The 19,490-nt window shown below is 40.3% G+C and overlaps 1 protein-coding gene across 2 annotated transcripts in view; it reads right to left on the bottom strand.

The window, feature by feature from the left end:
* Nucleotides 1–18,735, bottom strand: part of THSD4 (thrombospondin type 1 domain containing 4) — a 238,897-nt gene extending 220,162 nt beyond the window's left edge. Inside the window, exon 1 of one of the 2 annotated variants that reach the window (XM_058846880.1) lies at nt 18,541–18,735. The gene's annotated coding sequence lies outside the window, so the exon portion shown is untranslated. Of the gene's footprint in view, nt 1–18,318; nt 18,505–18,540 lie in introns of those variants that run through there. The other variant, XM_058846881.1, reaches the window with a different exon arrangement.
* Nucleotides 18,736–19,490: the final 755 nt, after the last annotated feature.

The raw sequence follows: 19,490 nt of genomic DNA on the forward strand, positions 1-19,490 counted from the left end.
TTGGGACAATTATCCAGACACTTTCATTTGTCAGTAAATAATCTCAAGTTCAGACACCTGGGAAGTTCTGATTTTAGTAAATTTTAATCATATATTGGGCATCTAAAATGCACCAGAATTTTCAGGTGGGAAAGAGATCCTTGCAGTTAGGAAATACAGCATAAATCAGAAGAGCTGGTGGGAGAGTGGCAAGGAGGGAGGAAAAGAGGAAAAAAAACCACTAGTAAAACTGAACCTAAATCCATACATTTCAAAACTTGGTCAGCTACTGTCTGTATCTTTCCCTTTACAAGTGGTTACGTGTTGAAATGCAGTGGAGTGAAGAGAAACAAGAGAACATTGCTGTTCACAGATAAAGTGCTCTCAATTTCTGTCAGACAGCCAGATAATTGAAAACTGCCTAGAATGGGACAGGACTGACAAGAATGCAAGAAATGTGCAGTTAGATAATGTACAGATCCTGCTACTAGGAAAATGCAGGTTGTTTGCAGGTAACTGGACAGGTTAAATACTGCCCACCTTCTCCTAAAAATCAAACAACAGTAAATTTGGTTTAGGAAATCCCAGAATACTTATATTTTCAAAAGAGAATCCCATGCTTGATTAATGATTTGATTGTTTAGTTTTTTAAATGGAAGGCATTAAAAGTTGAGGGAAAGTAACAAAAGTTCTGTATGTAACAGTTTGAGTTAGTCTTGAGGCAGAAAGCACTAAGGCTGAGCTTCACCCTCTCCTGCAGTTTCACAGTTGTCAGTAGAGCTAAGAGGTTTTTGTTTTCAAACTTATTCACCATTTTCACTACTTAACATTGTAAAACTGGCTTGTTATAAGATGGGAGGCACTTCTGACAACAGATTTTTAGTTTAGATCTGCAACACTTCACACCGTTTGCGATTTTAGCACATTCAGTAAAAGCTGAATTCCTTTAAATGTTAGGCAAGTCCACACATCCAGCACCACCACCAGGCATTTAGACAGATTCCCTAACACAGGACTTCAAAATTCTAAACTGAGAAGGAAACAAATATCTCACTGCCTAACCTGACTCTTATTTACCAGGCATACTGGGGCAATAGTTGTTTATATCACTTATTGAAGATGGAGAATCTCCAAGTAACATGGATTGTAACCAACATGGCTTCAAGTTCTTACCATCTTGGGGTTTTTTTCCAGATGTACTCTCTTTCAGATTTTTCACTCCACAATAATCTTTTTATCCAACAACCCTGTATGCATGACACAGTCTCAAAAGAACATTGCTACAGGATACAAAAACACTGAAAAAGCAATGTACACTCCACTAATCCCTTCTATAAACTGTGCCTCGTTTGAAAAACAGGAAAGATAATATGATAGATCTGGTTTTGCAAAGAAAAAGAGAAGGATCCTGAGTGTTTCTGGAGACTGTTCTTAAAAAGAGTGCCTGAAGTCCATGCATATGTTTTCAATTTTTTTCAGTTCATTTCTATCTTTATTGTCAATGGCAGGTTGCATTACCAACTCTACTTTCAACTGCATTTCAATGCCTTTTTCAAAACACCTCTTACTGCAACTAACAGATGCATTTCCTTTGAAGTATCATTTGTAGCGCATAGTGTAAAAACTGCTAAATATTTAAGTGACTTTAAGAGCTTGTTTTCCAGATTATTTAAGAGCTTAGGTGCTTACAGCCTACTGAAAGGCATGTCATTTTGGCAGTGGTGTCTTTGATATGAAAATGTGCAAACGTGACAATCATTTTCCCTCCAGAAGATCCAGGGCAAAATGAATACCTGAAATGGCTACACAGTTAACACTGGGATTGAATAACGTGAATTTGGCAGGGAAACTTTCAAAAGCCTGATGAGGTGTATTTGTGCTCTGTAAGTCCTGCATTGTAAAAGTCAAATTGCCTTCCCAGAAGGGGCTGAAAAGCACTATCGACCTTTCTAGCAAAAAATTTCTCTAGTAACCCTGCATACAGCAGAATAGATATTAATTTCTAAACTGGAACAACACACACTCTTCTACTTCACAGAGTCAGCAAGACTCTCTTCATTGCATTAAAGTATTTGACATTTCAGCAGTCTTCCCTATTTCACTTCCAAGCTGGATGAAAACAAGATCAATCTGTGAAACTGGGTGGAGGGGGAAAAAAACCAACAACAACAAAACCACAGCCCTCCCAGAAAACCAATCAATCCCAATCAGTGAAACCAACCAAGCCATCTCACAGGATGGGACAGAATACAAACCTCTCCAGAACCACGACATGACAATCAAAGGGAGAGGTGTTCCACTGCATATAATCAAATGTTCACTGGGTCACAGAAATTATTAAAGGACCCTGGTTAAAATCTCCTTCCCTTTCACACTGCTTGTGAGTGGTTTTAACTCCTTCCAACTGCTGCTGCCAGCCTCAGCAGTTACACTACCAAGCAATGAGCCAATTATAACCATCTCTTAACTTCGTATTTACTGACATTTACCCAAAGCCTTTCTCAAACATTAGAAAGTAAAAATACTAATTTGTAATAGAGATTTCAAAAAGGAGTGGGGATGGATAATGGCAATAAAAAAATAATCTAATAGGCTCATAGGCAATCACAGAAATTTGCTGATAAGGAGGAAAAAGTATTTCTCAAAGAGCTAAATGACACAATGCACAGAATTATCTGGACAGACACCACAGATACTGTGCAGAAAGTTAAGAAAAGAGGAAGGAAGTTCTTCTGGGAAGTCAAGGTAGAAGTTACATTTCATCTAATTAACTTAAAGAAACATCTTCCTACTAAGAGGTTTGAAATTTCACAGAGATCCAATGTTAACCTAACCTCTTAATTATCATGGGACCACTCACATGTGGCTTTCCATGTGACTGTACCCTTTGTGTATTGTGAGCCAAAGGTATTTCACTTCCATGAATTCCTATGTCATTTTATCACCAACCTATACTTCTTGTAAGTCTTGTCAACACACATTCATCCATCTGCAGCTATGTATTAACTATAACAGAAATTCCTGGACATGTGCATGTGTACAGTACCTACTTAAACAATCCAAGACCCTCTATTTTAACTCACAATAGGAATGTGAGATTCATCATACAGAAACATACACTGACTCAAGCAAGTTCAGAAGTGCTCTGAGCTTTTAGCCTCTTCTACCTTAGTGACATACATATATATGAAGCCAACTTCAATTTCCTTCAGTATTTATCTTTTTGATCAGATTATGTATCTTGCCAGCTACTGACAATGGTAACTCAAAGCAGCTATGAAAGTTGATCATTGTTCGAAAGTCATGTTTCCACTGATAGGAAAATTCTCATTTTGTTAGGGTTTTTTTGTTGTTCTTTTTGTTTTGGGATATTTCTTGTTGGTTTTTTTTTTTGTTGTTCTTTTTGTTCTGGGGGGAGGGGGTGTTTGTTTTAGGGGGACAGTGGGAGACCATAAATAAAGAATATCTAGGAACACATTGAAGAGAATATTACACCCTTTAAGAGTGCCTTTGAATTTGTCGCCTTGCACATTGGTATAGTTGGTTTAGTTGTTCAAATCTATTAAATCATGTTCAGTGCAAGTCCTTTGGACTGCATCCAAAATTCACTACATTCGCAAGACTTTGATAAAGCACTCACAGTTTGCCAGGTTTATCTGGCTACATAATTTGTGCATACTTCCAACAGCTTGAACTGCAGCTGTTGACACCTACCACCAGAGTTTTAATCTCTTCAAATATTCATTAACTACATTAAAACATACACTTGTCTCTGAAAGCTGCATAAAAGAGAAATCTAGCATTAGATCTGATGAAAAGTTCTGATACTTACACGGAGCAAACATTTTATTAAAACAAAAATGGCAAGTTACTTCACCTAACCCTGCAGGTACCTTTCTTTTTTTTATTTTAAACACTCTGAGAACTTTCAGGTCCTCCTTCTGGGTGTGCCAGAACTACTGCAGTCCAAGAAAGCTCAGTGTCTGTCTCCAGTGTAAGCTTGATGAAGATGCAGTGATCTCACATGCAGGGAGTCCAGTAAGCGTGCTCCACAGCACCAGCACTCCGAGCCACGGCCCAGCCTCTGGTTCTGGGCTGTGACCGGCTGGGTTTTGGTTCAGGGCTGGGTGAGTCGGGGCAGGGCTGGAGGGATCAGGGTGCTCCTACACAGCCAGCCCTGGATAAACACTGACAGGGCAGCCCAGAGCCACAGCTCGGGAACTACCGCCCCAATAATCTAGGAGGCAAAGGTGGTGGAATCCAACACTGATCATACACACCATTCCCCAAAATATCCATTCACATAATGCAAATTTTGGCTTTTAAAAATATTGTTATGCTGGAAGGTGCCACGATTCAAGCAATCTGCTTCCATCTTTCTTGAAGAATAAATAATTTAAGATCAAACAAGGGTTGTGACATTAATCTTGTAAGTAAAGGGGAGAAGCAGGAAATTGCCTGCTTATAGATCATGAGCTGCAGTCATATTTGAGTAGTAGGATTTGTTTAAAGATTTTTCTAATCTTTGTTCACAACACTGATTACATATTTGCTGAATGCGCACTAGTAATGAAAATATCATAAAAGTGGAATTATTACAATAATAAGCCTGGTCTAAAATTTACTAAAGACTTCTTAAACTAATAATTGGCTTAAATATTTAAGACCATAGGTCTGATAATCAATTAAAATATATTGTTGTGGTATAAAATATGATATATAGTTAGCTAATTGACACCCAGTTCAATTGAAAAGAAAACACACTGGAATAGCAGTGTTAAATTGATTAGTAATTCTGATATTATTTACAATCACCAAACTCTAAAAAGGTAGTTTATGTGGAGTTCAGACTTACCAAACTTTAAATAGTCCAGAAAACACAAAATTAAATGTCAGAAAAACTGAATTAGTTGTTCTTTTTTACGTCTTTGAAATAATAACCCAGAGGAATGATACTTTCTCAAGTTTCAGGCTGAACCAAAATTGCTATTGTGCAGCTTCCAGGCAAAGGACAATTATGTAAAACATAAAATGAATCACAAAATTGAGATCATATCACTGTCCTAATTGACAAAGAGATTTTTGGGATGTAACTGTGTGGAAACAATTGCAAACCTAACTTAAGTTCATTCCAAGATTTCATAGTTGTAGGCTGGGCAATTTTGGCCAAATCCCTGGAATTAGTTTTAAAACTGTGCTTAGCAATCACATGGTGGTTGGTTTTTTCACCTTCCCTTCTCTGTCTATAGAGGTATTGTAGGAACCCTGATACCAGCTTGTCACCATTCACTGGTTTAAGGAATTTCAACTCCTGTCATAGCTGTTCTGGATAACTAGTGCAGAACAAACTGAAAGCACTTTATAGAAGACAAGTGTGCAGAGACTGAGCAGTTCTGTTCCCATATGAAGGGCCTTACTCAATGTTCAATTCGTGTATTCCACTTGTGCTGTGTAAATGTGGCTGAATATTCCCTCTGCCCACAGATCCACTCACTCACTGCACACACAAATATTAAGAGCTCCCTGTTCCACACTCACCCACCCCAGAGAACTGAAAGGTTCCAGCAGTTCCAGCATTTAAAACCATGGAAGGTGCTACTTATCACAGCTCTACATATTAGAAATCATATTCCATGTATTTTAATAAATTTTCCTTTCCTTGTAAAGAACTTTTTTGCTACAATCTGGATCTTCCAAACCAAGGATGTAGAAGGGGCTGAACATGTAAGAGAAAGGGGAAGATTACATAAAAATCCTTTTCATTAAACAATCTTTCTTAGCCATTCCATAATCCTGATCAACACTAATCTTATTACTGATGTAGAAAGATATGGAAAAAAATAACACTGAACAGCCCAAAAAGTCAGGTAGAAATACCTGAAATCTCTATAAGCATTGATAAAAAATAGGTGAATCCCTCATTGTTATGACAAGGAAAAGAATCAAATCTGTGTGAGCACTGCTATGGTTGAACACTGATAGTCTTGCCTTCAAAATGAGCAGTAACAGATTCCTGTTTTAAATACTTTTCTACCAAGTGTAAGTAGGTGGAGTGGTGCTTTAGATTTGCTTCATGTACTGTTTTAGGATCCACTCCATTTTGTGGAAACTCAGGTAAAACTCTCTGCTGTGACTAATTAGAATTCCCTGGATGGAAATAACTGAGAGAAGGATTATAAATGAAATGTCAGTCTGCAAATCTATTTATTTAATAGAAGTCTTAATGATACTGATATTGCAAGGTATACAATTGCATTTCAGATCAACTAGAAATAACAGAAACTTCTCAGAGCCCCTGTTAGCCATGCTAATTTTTTTTACTTGTAAATATGTCAAAGAAAATTAACTTCTTGTATGCTTTTTTCAGGACTTGGTTAATGAAGATCTTTTTCAGAATCGAAGAAAGGTTGAAAGTTAGAAACTTTTCCTAGTCTGTCTTCAAAACACAGGCTCCCAACAGTATTTAACTGGTGGTTCTGAGGACCTACTGTGTTTTGCATGAAAACCAAGGACCCACCAGCCTCACTCAGAGAGTTGTAACACACCCTGTTTAAAAAGGTCATAGAAAACAAATATTTCAGCAAAGCTAATTGAAGGCACATGTACAAGGAAAGTAAAACACAACATATTTCAGGAGTATAATCAGCCATTTCTTAGTAATGCAGCTGGGAGACACCCCTCTCATTGTGTAAAAATCACGTCTATTACATAATTATTGTGAAGTTAGAAGATACCTTCCTTTTGCAAAAAGGAAACATGATTTTCACCCATCTGTTTAATAAGAATGTCTGTCTGACAGACACAAGTCTCTTTTTTTCATCTCTTTAAACTGGTTCCCATGAGAATGGTGTTCAAGAAACATTGTAAATACATGCCTAAGCATCAATATCCTACATGTAGTAAAAGAAAGGACAAAATATAGGAAGCTGTGCCTCAGAGAATAATTTTTAAAGTATTAGGCAACATTCAACACCATTTCTAGTGTTTACACATATATTACACATTACATCCTGTTGCTAATGTGCCGTCTGAAAGAAATATTTCATTTACTGGTAAATAGATGTGTGTGTCATTAGCCTACCACAATTAACTCTCTGCATTGCTGCAACATAAATAGAATAACTGATGTAAACTACCCTTTCCATAAATTAGAACTGATTCACAAAAACAGGATAATAAAAAGAATCAGTAATTCCTCTGTTAAGTCACAGAAACATTTCTAACAATATAAAAATCCTGAACTTCATAACTGTGATTTCCTAAGGAAAAAATTAAGCAGTAGTGGAAGGCTTAAATATACCACAGTCCTCATACTATTTTTTTTTTAAATTTAAACAATTGTCCCCATCAAGCTATTACCTAAACACATGCAATCTAAAAATATTAACTTCTACAAAGCTCCTTCTGTTCTATTGGCATGATTTCTGAGGTGTTGTGGTAGCAGTGTCAGAACACAACATGGAGGACAGTATGAGATGTGGACTTGTAATCTTTGCTTGCTTATTCAGAAATCAAATATTTTCTTTGGAGTATCAGTGGGAATTGTCTCTCTGCATAAGTAATACCTCAAATAACAATGCTTTCTGGGAATATTCCTACATGATTCACAGCAGACAAGGATAGAAGTGTTTCAGTACAGGGACACTGCAGAAGTCAAACCAAACCACTTTTAAACTTGTTAGCCAGCCTTTAAAGGCTAGGCTAAGCCTTTGTAGTCCTTGGAAGAGAACACTTTGCGTCTTCCAGTTACCAGAGAAAACACAGACTTGTCAGGAATGACTAGGTAGTTCTCTTCTGGGTAGCTATTCATATCCACTATCATCAGAAATGTTTAATTTTCTAAAATTAAACTCCATGCAGAGGGACAGTTACTAAATGGAACATGTACCTATAAATACAACACAGGCATCCAATTGAAATTAGCAGTAATATCCTTGGGATTAAATTTCAAACTTCACATACAGTGACTCCAAGGGTTTCTGCAGCATTATCCTTGATGTACTAAACTATGGATGGGACAAAAACCATTTCTAGGGAACTTCAGAGATTTCCCTGCCTGTTACGTAGCTCTCTGCCTTGGGTTAGGCATTCTAAAGAAAGGCTGGCATTCCCTCAAGACTGAATGAGTCTTTACAGTTAGGGGGAAAAAACCCAAACAAACCCAACCCAAACCTATTCATTAGCAAAGGTAAAACCAAGGCAATTCTGTGTCAGTTTATTAGTCCATATACTTAAAAATAAAATACATTTATAGATAGATATTCCAGGCCACAACCCAACAAGTCTCTCTCACGTGCAGTTTGGCAGCAAAGGAACCGATGTCCTGGTAGTCCAAGGACTATCCCCAGTGTTTCAGTGCAGGGCTGCACTGCAGACCACTGGCTCCTGTACTTTCTCTAATGGAGATTAATGTGGGCACACATCCCAAAATAACTCATCATATTCTTTTCTGCACAAGTTTTCAAGGATAAGTGTTTTAACATACATTTCAATACCGCCAAAACTGGAAGGAAATTGCCACGGGTACCCACTGACGCACATTTTGTACTAACAAATGACCAAGAAAAAGTGACCAAGGCTTTCGTAATAGACTCTAAACATGGTCAAAGTCCTCTTCCCTTCAGTCCTCTTCTGCAGTCAGCAAACTGCTTTACATTGGCAAAAAGATGAAATTTCTCTTTTCTGTCATGCAATTTCTATGTGACTTGGGCTTCACTTCAATCAGTGACCAGTACTGCTCAGGTGCTGCAACTCAGGTGTCATGAAAAAGCTGAACAGCTTGAAGGTGCTCTACTGTACTGGGGCATGGAGGGGCAGAGGTGCACCATCCTAAACATTCAAACATCATCTTGTCCTCTAGTGTTTGGGATAAATTGGGCACTAAACATTTTTGCTAAATAGTTTCAGTACATGAGAGCAACACAAGGCTTCAACTGACCAGAGGCCAGACACAAGGATGTAGAACTTCTCAGTCCTATGTGGGAATATATTTTAGGGACCACTGAAAAGTAAGTGACACATGTCCCAGATAAACAGTACTGAGATTATTATGGCAGCCTGGTAACTGCTGAACATGCCTTTGCTCAATAATGCATAAAATAATCAACTGTTCACATCAAGGAAATGTCATATAGCTAATAAAAAGACTTAGATGTTTTACTTTTTAAGAGGAAGTACAGAAAACTGCTAGATCATGGACAGAAAAACAGCTCACCATGTAGCTTAACCATCTTCATTGTGCATTTCAGAGCCAAGTCTCCTGAAACATTTTGAAATTAATGAGTTGTGCAAGATCGCCTAAATTACTTTGTTACTAAATAATACTGTAAGAATTATGAGATTCTAAATTATTCTGATTAAAATTCTCTCTGATGGGAGGCTCACCACATACTGGTACAGAAATGCAACAATGGAATTTGAAGATTTATTGTTTTCTTTTATGTTTCTACATAATGATGAATAATAGGTCTAATGAGAGATCTTGCAAGAGCACAGTGAAATTAAGTATTTTTTTCATAATTTTGAAATAGAATACCAGGGAACTTCAACCCAACATGAAACAATAAACTATCAATGGCTCTCTGACAGCCAGCTGGAAGAATGGCAGTGAGTTATCTTTTACATCCTTTGCAAATATTAAATTCTACATGCAAGTATATACAGGGATAACTCAGAGAACACGCTGAAAAAATGTTTCACAGTCTATTTAGCTTTCATCCACAATAAAATTTAGATGAGGTCTCCAGCACAACACCACAGACATTCAATATGTTTATCTGCTGGGCTTGATATATATAGAATCTTACAAATAGTTCAGTTCCAAAACTGGACTGGCAAACAAGACAGTAGCATCAGATGCCAATTGTGCTGCCAAGCCTTTACCACTTAAAGGGATATATTTGCAGAGGTGCATCTCTTTTCTGTGGGAAAAAGACGTTAATGGAGGAAAAAAAGGACAAACGCTAAGTTACTAAGCTTTAATTAGTAAAAATGACAAGCAATACTATTGTTGTATCTTTTCAAGAAAGCAATTCAGCATGATTAGTGACAGAATAAATGTAAAATCCCTATGTTCAGAAACCCAGAAACAATTTACATTTTCAATTTTATCCCCAAGATTGATGTCACTGAATATAATTTTCCTGAAGTCCTTATTTGGTTCAGGTTCCAGAAATATCCTAATGCTTGTATCAATCATACCTCCATGTGGTGAACCCTTCAGCCTCCTGCATTTTAAAGATGAACTGCAAGATCCTTTAAGTGTTGGGAGAGGGAGCTGTTTATTCTTATCCTGTCAGCTTGAAAGGGATTTTAGACATCCTACAAATCTTGTCTTGCTGCCATGCCTCATGTGCTCTGGTGGTCCAGATGACAGTTAGTATTTCAGTCCATTTAATGTAAACTGCATGAACTGTTACACTCCAACAGGAGATACCAGTCCTTGACACAAAGATAATCATACATTCAAGAAATCTTGAGCTGTCATTCACCGACCAGGGAAGTTGAAACCTTTCACCAGCTGCAGATTAAAATCTCCCTATCAGGAAATTTATAGTTTGGAGCATGCCATCCAGTGGCCTGAGAAGAATAAGTTTATGGTTGACAGATGAAAGATCCAACCTTGCAGAATCACCAACAGCCCTTATCACCCTTGCTAGTAGCATTATTCAAAAAACCTAAACAAGTCAGGAAGATTCCTTTTTGACTTCCAGTCATCCTTTCCAGGTCAGGTTCTAGTCTTGAGTTTTTCTCAGCCTGTAAGTAAATTCAATACTGTTTCCAATAGAGGTTTGCTTAGAGAGTAGGCATCAGGCATGATTGCAGTCTGACTGAAAGAACTGAATCAACTTTGCTACTTGAAAAGTCAGTCACCAGAGCTAATGCACACAAGTACCCACTCCCTGTGTGCAAAAGCCAGAACGATTGAAGAGAAAAAACAGTAAGAAATACCATACTTCCCTATAATTCCTGTATGGGCTTGCAGAGAAAGGTGGGTTAAAGAAAACCCCTTTTTAATAAGGTGGTGGAAAGCATCAGTACAGTTAGTCACCACATAGGCAAGAGGTGACTCTGTCCTGCCTCCCCATTTAGCCATACACTATTCAGAATAAGGTAGCCCCAACATACTTCCAACACAGCAGTTTGAGCAAAATTATTATAGCTAGTTTAGTAAGACCCTGTACCTCACAGCTTAACAGCATACCCAGATTAGCAGGGTACCAAGAGGGGGAAGTGTGACTCCCACGATGCAGGTCCACTCACGGACAGCATATCCAGCCTTTTGGCTGTATCTACAGTCACTGACATTTCAGATTAAGGTATTATTTTCTGCCTGCATATAACAAAAGTTCTAACACATAAGCATCTTTGCTCACTATCTCTGTTGATCAGATGCAGCTTCGAAACTGTATTTCATAATGGTAGTTTCAGAGTTGGCAGCTGTGCAAGTCACAATGAAGCCACTTCTCTCTTCTGACCACAATAACAACCAAATCTAATTCAGTGTATCAAAGTTGTCTACAATCCAGAAATTTCTGCCATCACAATACAATACCAAGTTTCAGGACTTTCATAACCATTCCTGCTCAGGAAAGTCTATTCAAATGGCTGGGACTTGGCCTAAGCAAAGTGAATAGGGCCCTTATTGCATCAGGTAAAAAGAAATCAAAGGTCATCTCTTGGCAGTAGAGCCTGAACTTATTTGAGCTTGAGGGCAGGTTATTACAGCACACTGACCCTCACCTGACGTCACTTAGTGCTTCCCATGTGTCTGCAAACTGCAAAACAGGGACTTAAAATGTGAATGTGAGACTTCCTGAATCTGCATGACAACAAGAACAGCCTATTACAAAACACTGGCAAAGGAAAGCCAGTAACTCCTCCAATGCCGTGGACTTCATTTGCTGCTTTATATAATCTGTATGCCAGAGGTGATGGAGCGATCTTTTAAAAAAGGGTGACCAAATTTAATATGCTGTCTTTTGGGCTTTTGTGGTTTTTTTAATCAGAGTCTACTGCTGTTGCACAAACTGCTTGGAGTCAGACAGTCTTATATAGTGGCTTTTAGTCTTCTACTTGAGTACTCACTGTTGGAGATAGGTGAAGACTTGCTGAAAGGAATGCAACTCAAATGGAATCACTCTGGGCACTGCTTCACACTGCGCTCCCTGCTTTAACATAATATCTGTATGGTCTGACAAAACAGACATTTTGCAAAGCCCAGAGTTTTGAAAAGCCCTTCCAACATAACTTTAAGAAAACAGCAAAACAAAAAGCAGAAACAAACCCCACCTTTCTGGCAACAAATACGGGCAGAAGGCACAGCTTTATGACAACTGATTAATTACAGCAGCATTGTGAGTACCTAAGTAGTAAATCTGAACTTGATTCTGCAACACTATAAACATTCCTATGGGAAGAAACAAAAGTACTCCAATTGCCTTAATCTGAGCAAATCTCTAAACAGGAGGAAGGCAGTAAGAAAAAAAGAAAGAAAGAGACAATCTTTTCGATGTGCAATATGTATTAATGAGTACAAGCAATGCCTGAAGTAGAAAAGAAGTGTGAGAAATTACATTTTTAATGGCTGCTTATCACTACAAAAAAAAAAAATCAAAATTGACATCATGTCTTAACCCCTGTGTCTCAACACATGAACAGTATTTCCTGGGCCAACAAAACTGAACAATACTAACAGTTAATGGTTAACCTGCTCTATTCTTTTAAATCCTTATTCATACGGTGGTTTAGTAAAGTGCTTCAATTCCATGTGGAGCCCCCAAAAATCTGCAAGGAGGTTTCCCCACTATTCCCCACTCACTTCCCCAGTGAATGCAGCTCCACAGAACCACAAGAAAATGAGACAGAGCTTTCATTTCTGCCAAATTAAGTAATTGCATCCATTCCATACAATTTATCACTCTTTTGGGCAGCTTGTGTCATGGGATGACATTTTATTGTAATTATGCAGGGTGGGATTGGACAGGCTCTTGCTTCTCCTTGCCAATCTGATAAGCAAAAATATCTCTTTTTTTTTTTACTTTCGTAGAAACTACATGTTTTAGATAAAAATAACCAAACAAAAATACAAGTATAATGCACAACCAACTAGTGGTTTGATATTACCAATTGAGGACTACAGCAATCACCTTTACTGTGGAAAACAAACCCAGGATATCTGAGTACTTTCCAAGTCAATGTTTACTCTCAGATTAGTGTCATTAGTTTTGCTGAATTTGCCATTTACAGATAGGTTTGTCCTTCCATGCACTTCTCTGCAGCTAATCCAAAGGGAGTATCAGGGGAATCCGCCTGATTCAGGACTACAGATTTTAGTCATACAATATTCAAGTATCCAAGTGACGTTTTTCTCCTGGGGGAGTAGTATCCATGCTCACATAGATCCAAGTGCTGATCCAGCAAGGCCAAGCACAACAGATGTTTTTCACCAAGAAGCCAGTTTCATGAAGAAGTGCTTTTAAAAAGGGCTTCTTTATCCATCCTTTTCCCAAAATCAGAGCAAAGAAAACACATTCCGACTCGGATATCATGACTCACATAGAAGGAAACAAGCAGTAAACCACAGTGTTTCTATCAGCATTACAGACAGTACCCTCAGGCTCGCAGCACTTCACTTTGGGAAGCCTTCTCCTCCTGTTCTCTTATCTCACCAGGCTAAGCAGTCCCACAGGACAGCCCTTGCTCCACCTCTAGGGCAAGCCAGGTCCAAGGTGTCGCATCAGCCCTGCTTGTTCATCAACAGAGACAAACTGGCAGAGTCTGCTCACTACCAGGCTTCTCTGCTAAACTTCATTGTGATACAAGAAGAGGTCAATACAACCCAGTCAAAGATAAAGAAAGTTCAGAAGTTGAAAGTTCAGAAGTTGGAACTTCTGTTGTCACAGCAGTTATCTCTTTGGATTTACTAAAAGGGACTAATCTTTTATTAATGTTAGTGTTTTAAGAAGCTTGGGTTTAGGAAAAAAGCACAAATAAGCGAAGTTAAATCAACAAAAATAACATTCAAAAAAGGGCTGTTTTCTGTATTTCTCTCTACACTTAATCACATATGACTGTATATAACTCATGAGTTTATAGCAGTCTTACAGGAAGGGGAATAAAGGACCACAGTTACAAACAAGGGGCTCCTCTGCAAAGGGATGAATTTTATCTACCAAGTCCTGTAAGTTAAATGGTTTTTGGTACCCAGAGAGTCTTTCAAAGGCTCCAGTTCCTGGAATCAACTATACAAGTATAACATGTCAAGTTAAAGAACAAGTGACTAACTCTTGTCCTGTCAAAGAAAACACTGGAAACTCATAGCTGAAACCAGTGGTTTTGCTTTCCAGTGATAAGAGCACATCACATGGGAGTGGCCTGATCTGAAAAACACTGAAGTTGCTGGTAACCTTTTCCTTGACTTCACTGGCTCTTACACCAGAGCTTTAAATAAAAGAGATAGTGGCTCTTGCACTTGCTGAGAAAAAAAATCTACAGAACTGATGGAAAAAGTAAATTGTTTTAGAATAAATTTTTCCATATAAGGAGCCTGGAATCTTCCCGTGAAGGGAAATTCCAAAACCAGGACCAAAGTAAATACTGAAGTGGGATGCCAAGTAGTAGCAGCAGCACGGGACTAATTTGAAATAGCCAACAAGCAAGACCTTAAACTGTGATTTGGAGAAACACAGTAATAAATCTATGAAGCACATACTACATAATTTGAGTTCATTCATGTACAATAAATATTTTTATTCAAATTACTTTTTTTGGCATCTTTGCATGCAAACTATCTTCAGGAAATTTGATTTAAAAATTAAATTCAGTTGACCAACATCCTGTAATTATCATACCTAGTTCAGAGATAAGGGAACAAGTTCAGAGATAAAGCAAGACTCCAATGGCCTTGATGAGCAACCCAGAGCAGCCAATGGGAGTGTTGAAACCAGAAGCCCACATTCCAGGAACTTCCATCACCTCAGCAGCTCACAAGGCTACTTGCCCACACAAGGACTGGACTGAGATCCTATCTTCATCTCCAGTGCAAGAACAGCTCCTGTGGAGAAGCCCCACATTTAACACTTGGTACCATCATTTTAAAAATATGTAACAGATGTCTGTACATGGTGTTGACAAGTGCTGACTGTTTAACAGCAACCAAAATTATGAACGCTGACCCATCTCTGGGAATGCCATAACCCTGCAGGGGTTACACAAATTTGATGTGTGACATGACACTCAAGTCTCCAAGAGAAAAATGGGTGGGACAGAACATTCCAGTAGGAGAAAACTGAGTTGGTTTAAATTACAGAATTTGAATCTGTTATTGTCACTACCACAAAGAATAAAAATTAACAAAAAATAATCAGGGAATACTGAAGCACATGGTCTCACTCTGATTTCTTTATACAGAGTAAGATATGAGGCCAAATCAGGTCCATCAGATCATTCTGTTAATGAAATTGGTTTTTATATATCTGTTTAACATCCCTCTAATTAATCTTCTAAATGAAGTACCAAACCATGCATTCTTCCTAAAAATCTAAAGTACATGAACGGAATTATCTAGTGTAAAACACTAACTATCTGGAACAAAAACTAAGCTATTGCAATGCAAAACACTGTTACATATCTTGTTAACAATGCAGCCATGTTCACTGGTCACATATTGAACCACATATATTCATAACTTAGTTAGCTTTACAATTACCCAAGTCATGGTCCAAACTGCATTTAGATCAGGTGGAGCTGCTGTCTGAAAACAAAAGAACTAATACCTGAACCGTATTGATGTGCCTACTCAAGGGAACAAGACTTGTCACGGAATCTGTTCTTCAGCCAGCCCTGTTATAACCGGAAGCATTTCACAATTAAAAGCTTTTAAAATTAAAAGTTTGACACAGTAAGTTTTCTTTTACTTTTTTTTCCTCCTTGCAAAATATAACAATCTTCCAAACCTGAAGCTTGTTATGATAACACAACACTACAGAGGACACAGCTAAAATTGCTTATGCATGGTTGACTTTGCAGCTCCTTGGGTTTTTTAAGTGCTTAACCACCAAACCTTACTTCTCTCGTACAGAAATTAAAGCCCACAGAAGTGTCTGCAATGACTGCACTTCACTGTAGATGATAAACCTGATTTCAAAGTAAAGAAGAAAATCCCCAGTACCACTAAGTGTCTGACCAGCACTTCACCTCTGTTTTTACAACTGCCACTGTGAACAGTCTGAATATCACACATCTGATGTCACATCACAGAGAACTGAGACTGTAGTGTGGAAACCCAGCTTTTCTGCTGTTACTGTCTGCACAGAACCACACACTGAGGCCAATATGAGTCTTCAAGATGATCCTGCTTTCTTTTTTTTGTTTTCAGCCTTCATTTAATGCACATTTCTAACACAGTTACTCAGTTTGTTCTACAGCAAAGCCAAAGATTTTGTACTGAGATCATAAGACCCATCACTGCATGGGAGCAAACTAATTAATTTTCTACAATTAAATCTGCTGGGGATCTGAAGGATTCTGCTGTATGAAATGCAGAAAGACAGAAATCTTGCCCCATACAACACAGTGTTTCTGAGACTTAGTCAGCAGTTAGTCAGGAATTAAATTGCTCCTTCAATTACAATGGAGCTTCTTCAGATTAAAATCAGCATCAGCAAGACCTGGGGTTAGCCCTGCCCCTAGATAAAACCTGATGAGTTATGTTCAGGGCACAATTATGATAAATAATCCGTATTTCCTAGCTATACTCACTTTGAAGGACTCCCTATGACAATCCACACCAGCTGGCCTCATATTCCTAACTTGGCTAAAAATGCTCACTTTGCAGCACTTTTCTTGTTGAAAGGCAGTCTCTCGTCCTAGTCTACTTAACTCCATTCTCCCACTAGATTCTCTGGAAATGGAGTTCCCTGGTGATGGAAAAGAAAGCATCAAGAATTACAGGTGTCTAATGAATTTCAGCAGTATCCAGTTTCATTTTAAACCCCTGATGATACTGAATAGGTAGAAATCACATTAACCAGTAGATTACTACTACGTTTACACCAGAAAGAAGTCCAAGTTGGCAAGCTACAGCTTGGTAGATCAACTTTCTAAGAGTGCATTGGCAGTTCCACAAACAGCAATAAACAGACAGATTTGGGCTATTTTCAGTTCCTGCTCTTGCCACAGAAGACAGGAAAAACACGCACAGCAGACTGAGAGACTATTAAGAGCTCATCAGGCAACTTTTTAATCCACAACCTTACACCTTTGTATTGAGTTACTAACCACTAGTGTTCTTAGACAGAGGTTTCTGATTAAATCAACTGATTTAATGTGTTTATCAACACATCAAGTTACAAATACTTTTATTACTTTTGATGGCTATTCACAATATTGATGCACCAAATTATCTGTCATCTCTGCTAGCACACATCATCGTGCCCTTACATAACCTGTTGTATTGAAATCTTGCATATAGCTCAGTTTTGCTGATACCTTGATTTAAAAAATTATGAAAAAAATGAAACAATACAGAAAAGAGAAATTACACTGGCAAGAGATACAGAAGAAAGGTTACTAAAAAGCTAAGAATTCTTTAACCTGAAATAAAGAATAGCTGAGGTAGATAGATAATGAAAGAACACAGCTCTGAAATAGCACAGATAGTGAGCAAAAACCAAGCATCATTCATTTTATAAGGTCCATACAGTATCAAGCACAAAAAATTAAAAGAAGAAAAAGGAAGTAGTTTTTCCACACAACATTGTAACCTGTGGAACTCACTACTGTCAGCCTCTCTAAACTGTTTATGTATCTAGCATCTGGAAAAAAATTATTTGGATGAATTAATGTCAAGTGTGTCAAGAGCTATAAAACACAGAGGTTGGACACACTGACAGTTGCAAAAACGTAAAGCCACAGCTAGAGAAGAAAAGGTATTTCAAGATTCTCCTTTGCCACAGCACATACCCTCCAGCCTGACAACTGAGCACAAACAGCTCAAGTGTTGGTAGAATTAAAGGAGAGACGGTAACAAAGCCAGAGGCAGGAAAGCGTGAAGAGAAACACGGAACGCCAAACACGGTTCATGCTCTGCACACTGTGCTTAGTTAGACCAAAAGATCTGGCCCAAAGCAAGAACAATTGCAACACGCATTCTTCGTGAGGCGAGTTATCCACTTCTTTCCCTCTCCCGTACAAACTGCTGGATTCGGCTCAGGCTACGTGCAGCTACGGCTTCTGGTGGGACACCGAGGCAAAACGAAGCAGCTCCTTACACTGCCCCTGAATGCTGCTCCTGGAAACCGAGCGTGCGAGGAGAGCAGCTTTGAAATGGCTACTTACCCAGCCAAAACACGCGGCGCAAGAATCCCGCGGAGCGGAGCCGAGCCGAACGCGCTCCCGCAGCCGGGGCAGAGCGAGAGCCCACGGGCCGCGGCTCCGAGCCCCTCAGCGCGGCCTCGGGCCCCGCCACGGCCGAGCGCCGCCGCCCCGGGCACCGCCCGCGCCCCCGGCACGGCGCCCACCGCCCACCTGGCGCGCCCACCCTCCCGGGCCTTGCCTCACCGCTCCGCGCCGCTGTCCCGTCCGGGCGCCCCGCGACGAGACGCGCTCGGGGGCGAGAGGGCTGAGAGCCGCGCGGCCCCCGGCGCATGGGAGGCGGCGCGCCCTCGGCCGGGAATGCCGGAGCCCCGCAGGACCCGAGCAGGTTCCCGGCGGCTCCGGGGCTCAGCCACAGCCTCTCCCCTCTCCCCTCGCTCCCGCCCGCCGCCCGCGCAGGAGCCGCGCGCCGGCTGCTGCCACCTGCCGGCCGCCCCGCGCAGCCCGCGCCCGCCCGGCCTCCCTCCATTCCCCGGCGGGCCGGCGGTGATGGCCAGCGGCGATGGCCTGCGGGGGCACCGCTCCGTCCAGCGCCGGCCGAGCCCGGACGTGCGGGGGGTAAGGCGGCGTACGGAGGGCGGTGCGAGGGACCCCGAGGATCCCCCGCTGCCCGGGAGCGCAGGTGCCCACCCGCGTCCAGCTCCGCGCGGTGGGAGCGGCGTTCGGAGGCTGTCGGGGAGCGGAGCGCTGCCCCGGGCCGGCCGCGCACCCTCCTCTGCAGGAGCGGCCGGGCAGGTGCCGCTGCCGCGGATCCAGCGACGCCGCCGTTCTGCGCGGCCAGAGCAGAGGAACGGGAACACCGCACTCCGCTCTTCCAGCCCCTCGCTCTTTGAGACGAGAGCACTAAGGCACCCCATACTGCTGCCCTCGGACACTACAAGAACGCGAAAGACAACTGTCTTCTCTCTACTCACTGGCTGGGTGAAAGACCATCTGTTTCCAGAAGAAATACTGACAACTAGAAAGTAATATGTGATCCTGACAGTGTTTGCTTAAACGTCTGAGATCTGAAACCGAGCCAGTAACAGTGATACACTGGCACTGAGAAAACCACCAATAAGCAACTATGAGGAGAATCTTCTCTTGGTAACTTTTCAGTTAGCATCTGAGGAAAAAGCCTGGAATTCTGTCTCTGT

Source organism: Poecile atricapillus, chromosome 11, assembly GCF_030490865.1.
Source record: "Poecile atricapillus isolate bPoeAtr1 chromosome 11, bPoeAtr1.hap1, whole genome shotgun sequence".
In the NCBI taxonomy this organism is placed as follows: Eukaryota; Metazoa; Chordata; class Aves; order Passeriformes; family Paridae; genus Poecile; species Poecile atricapillus.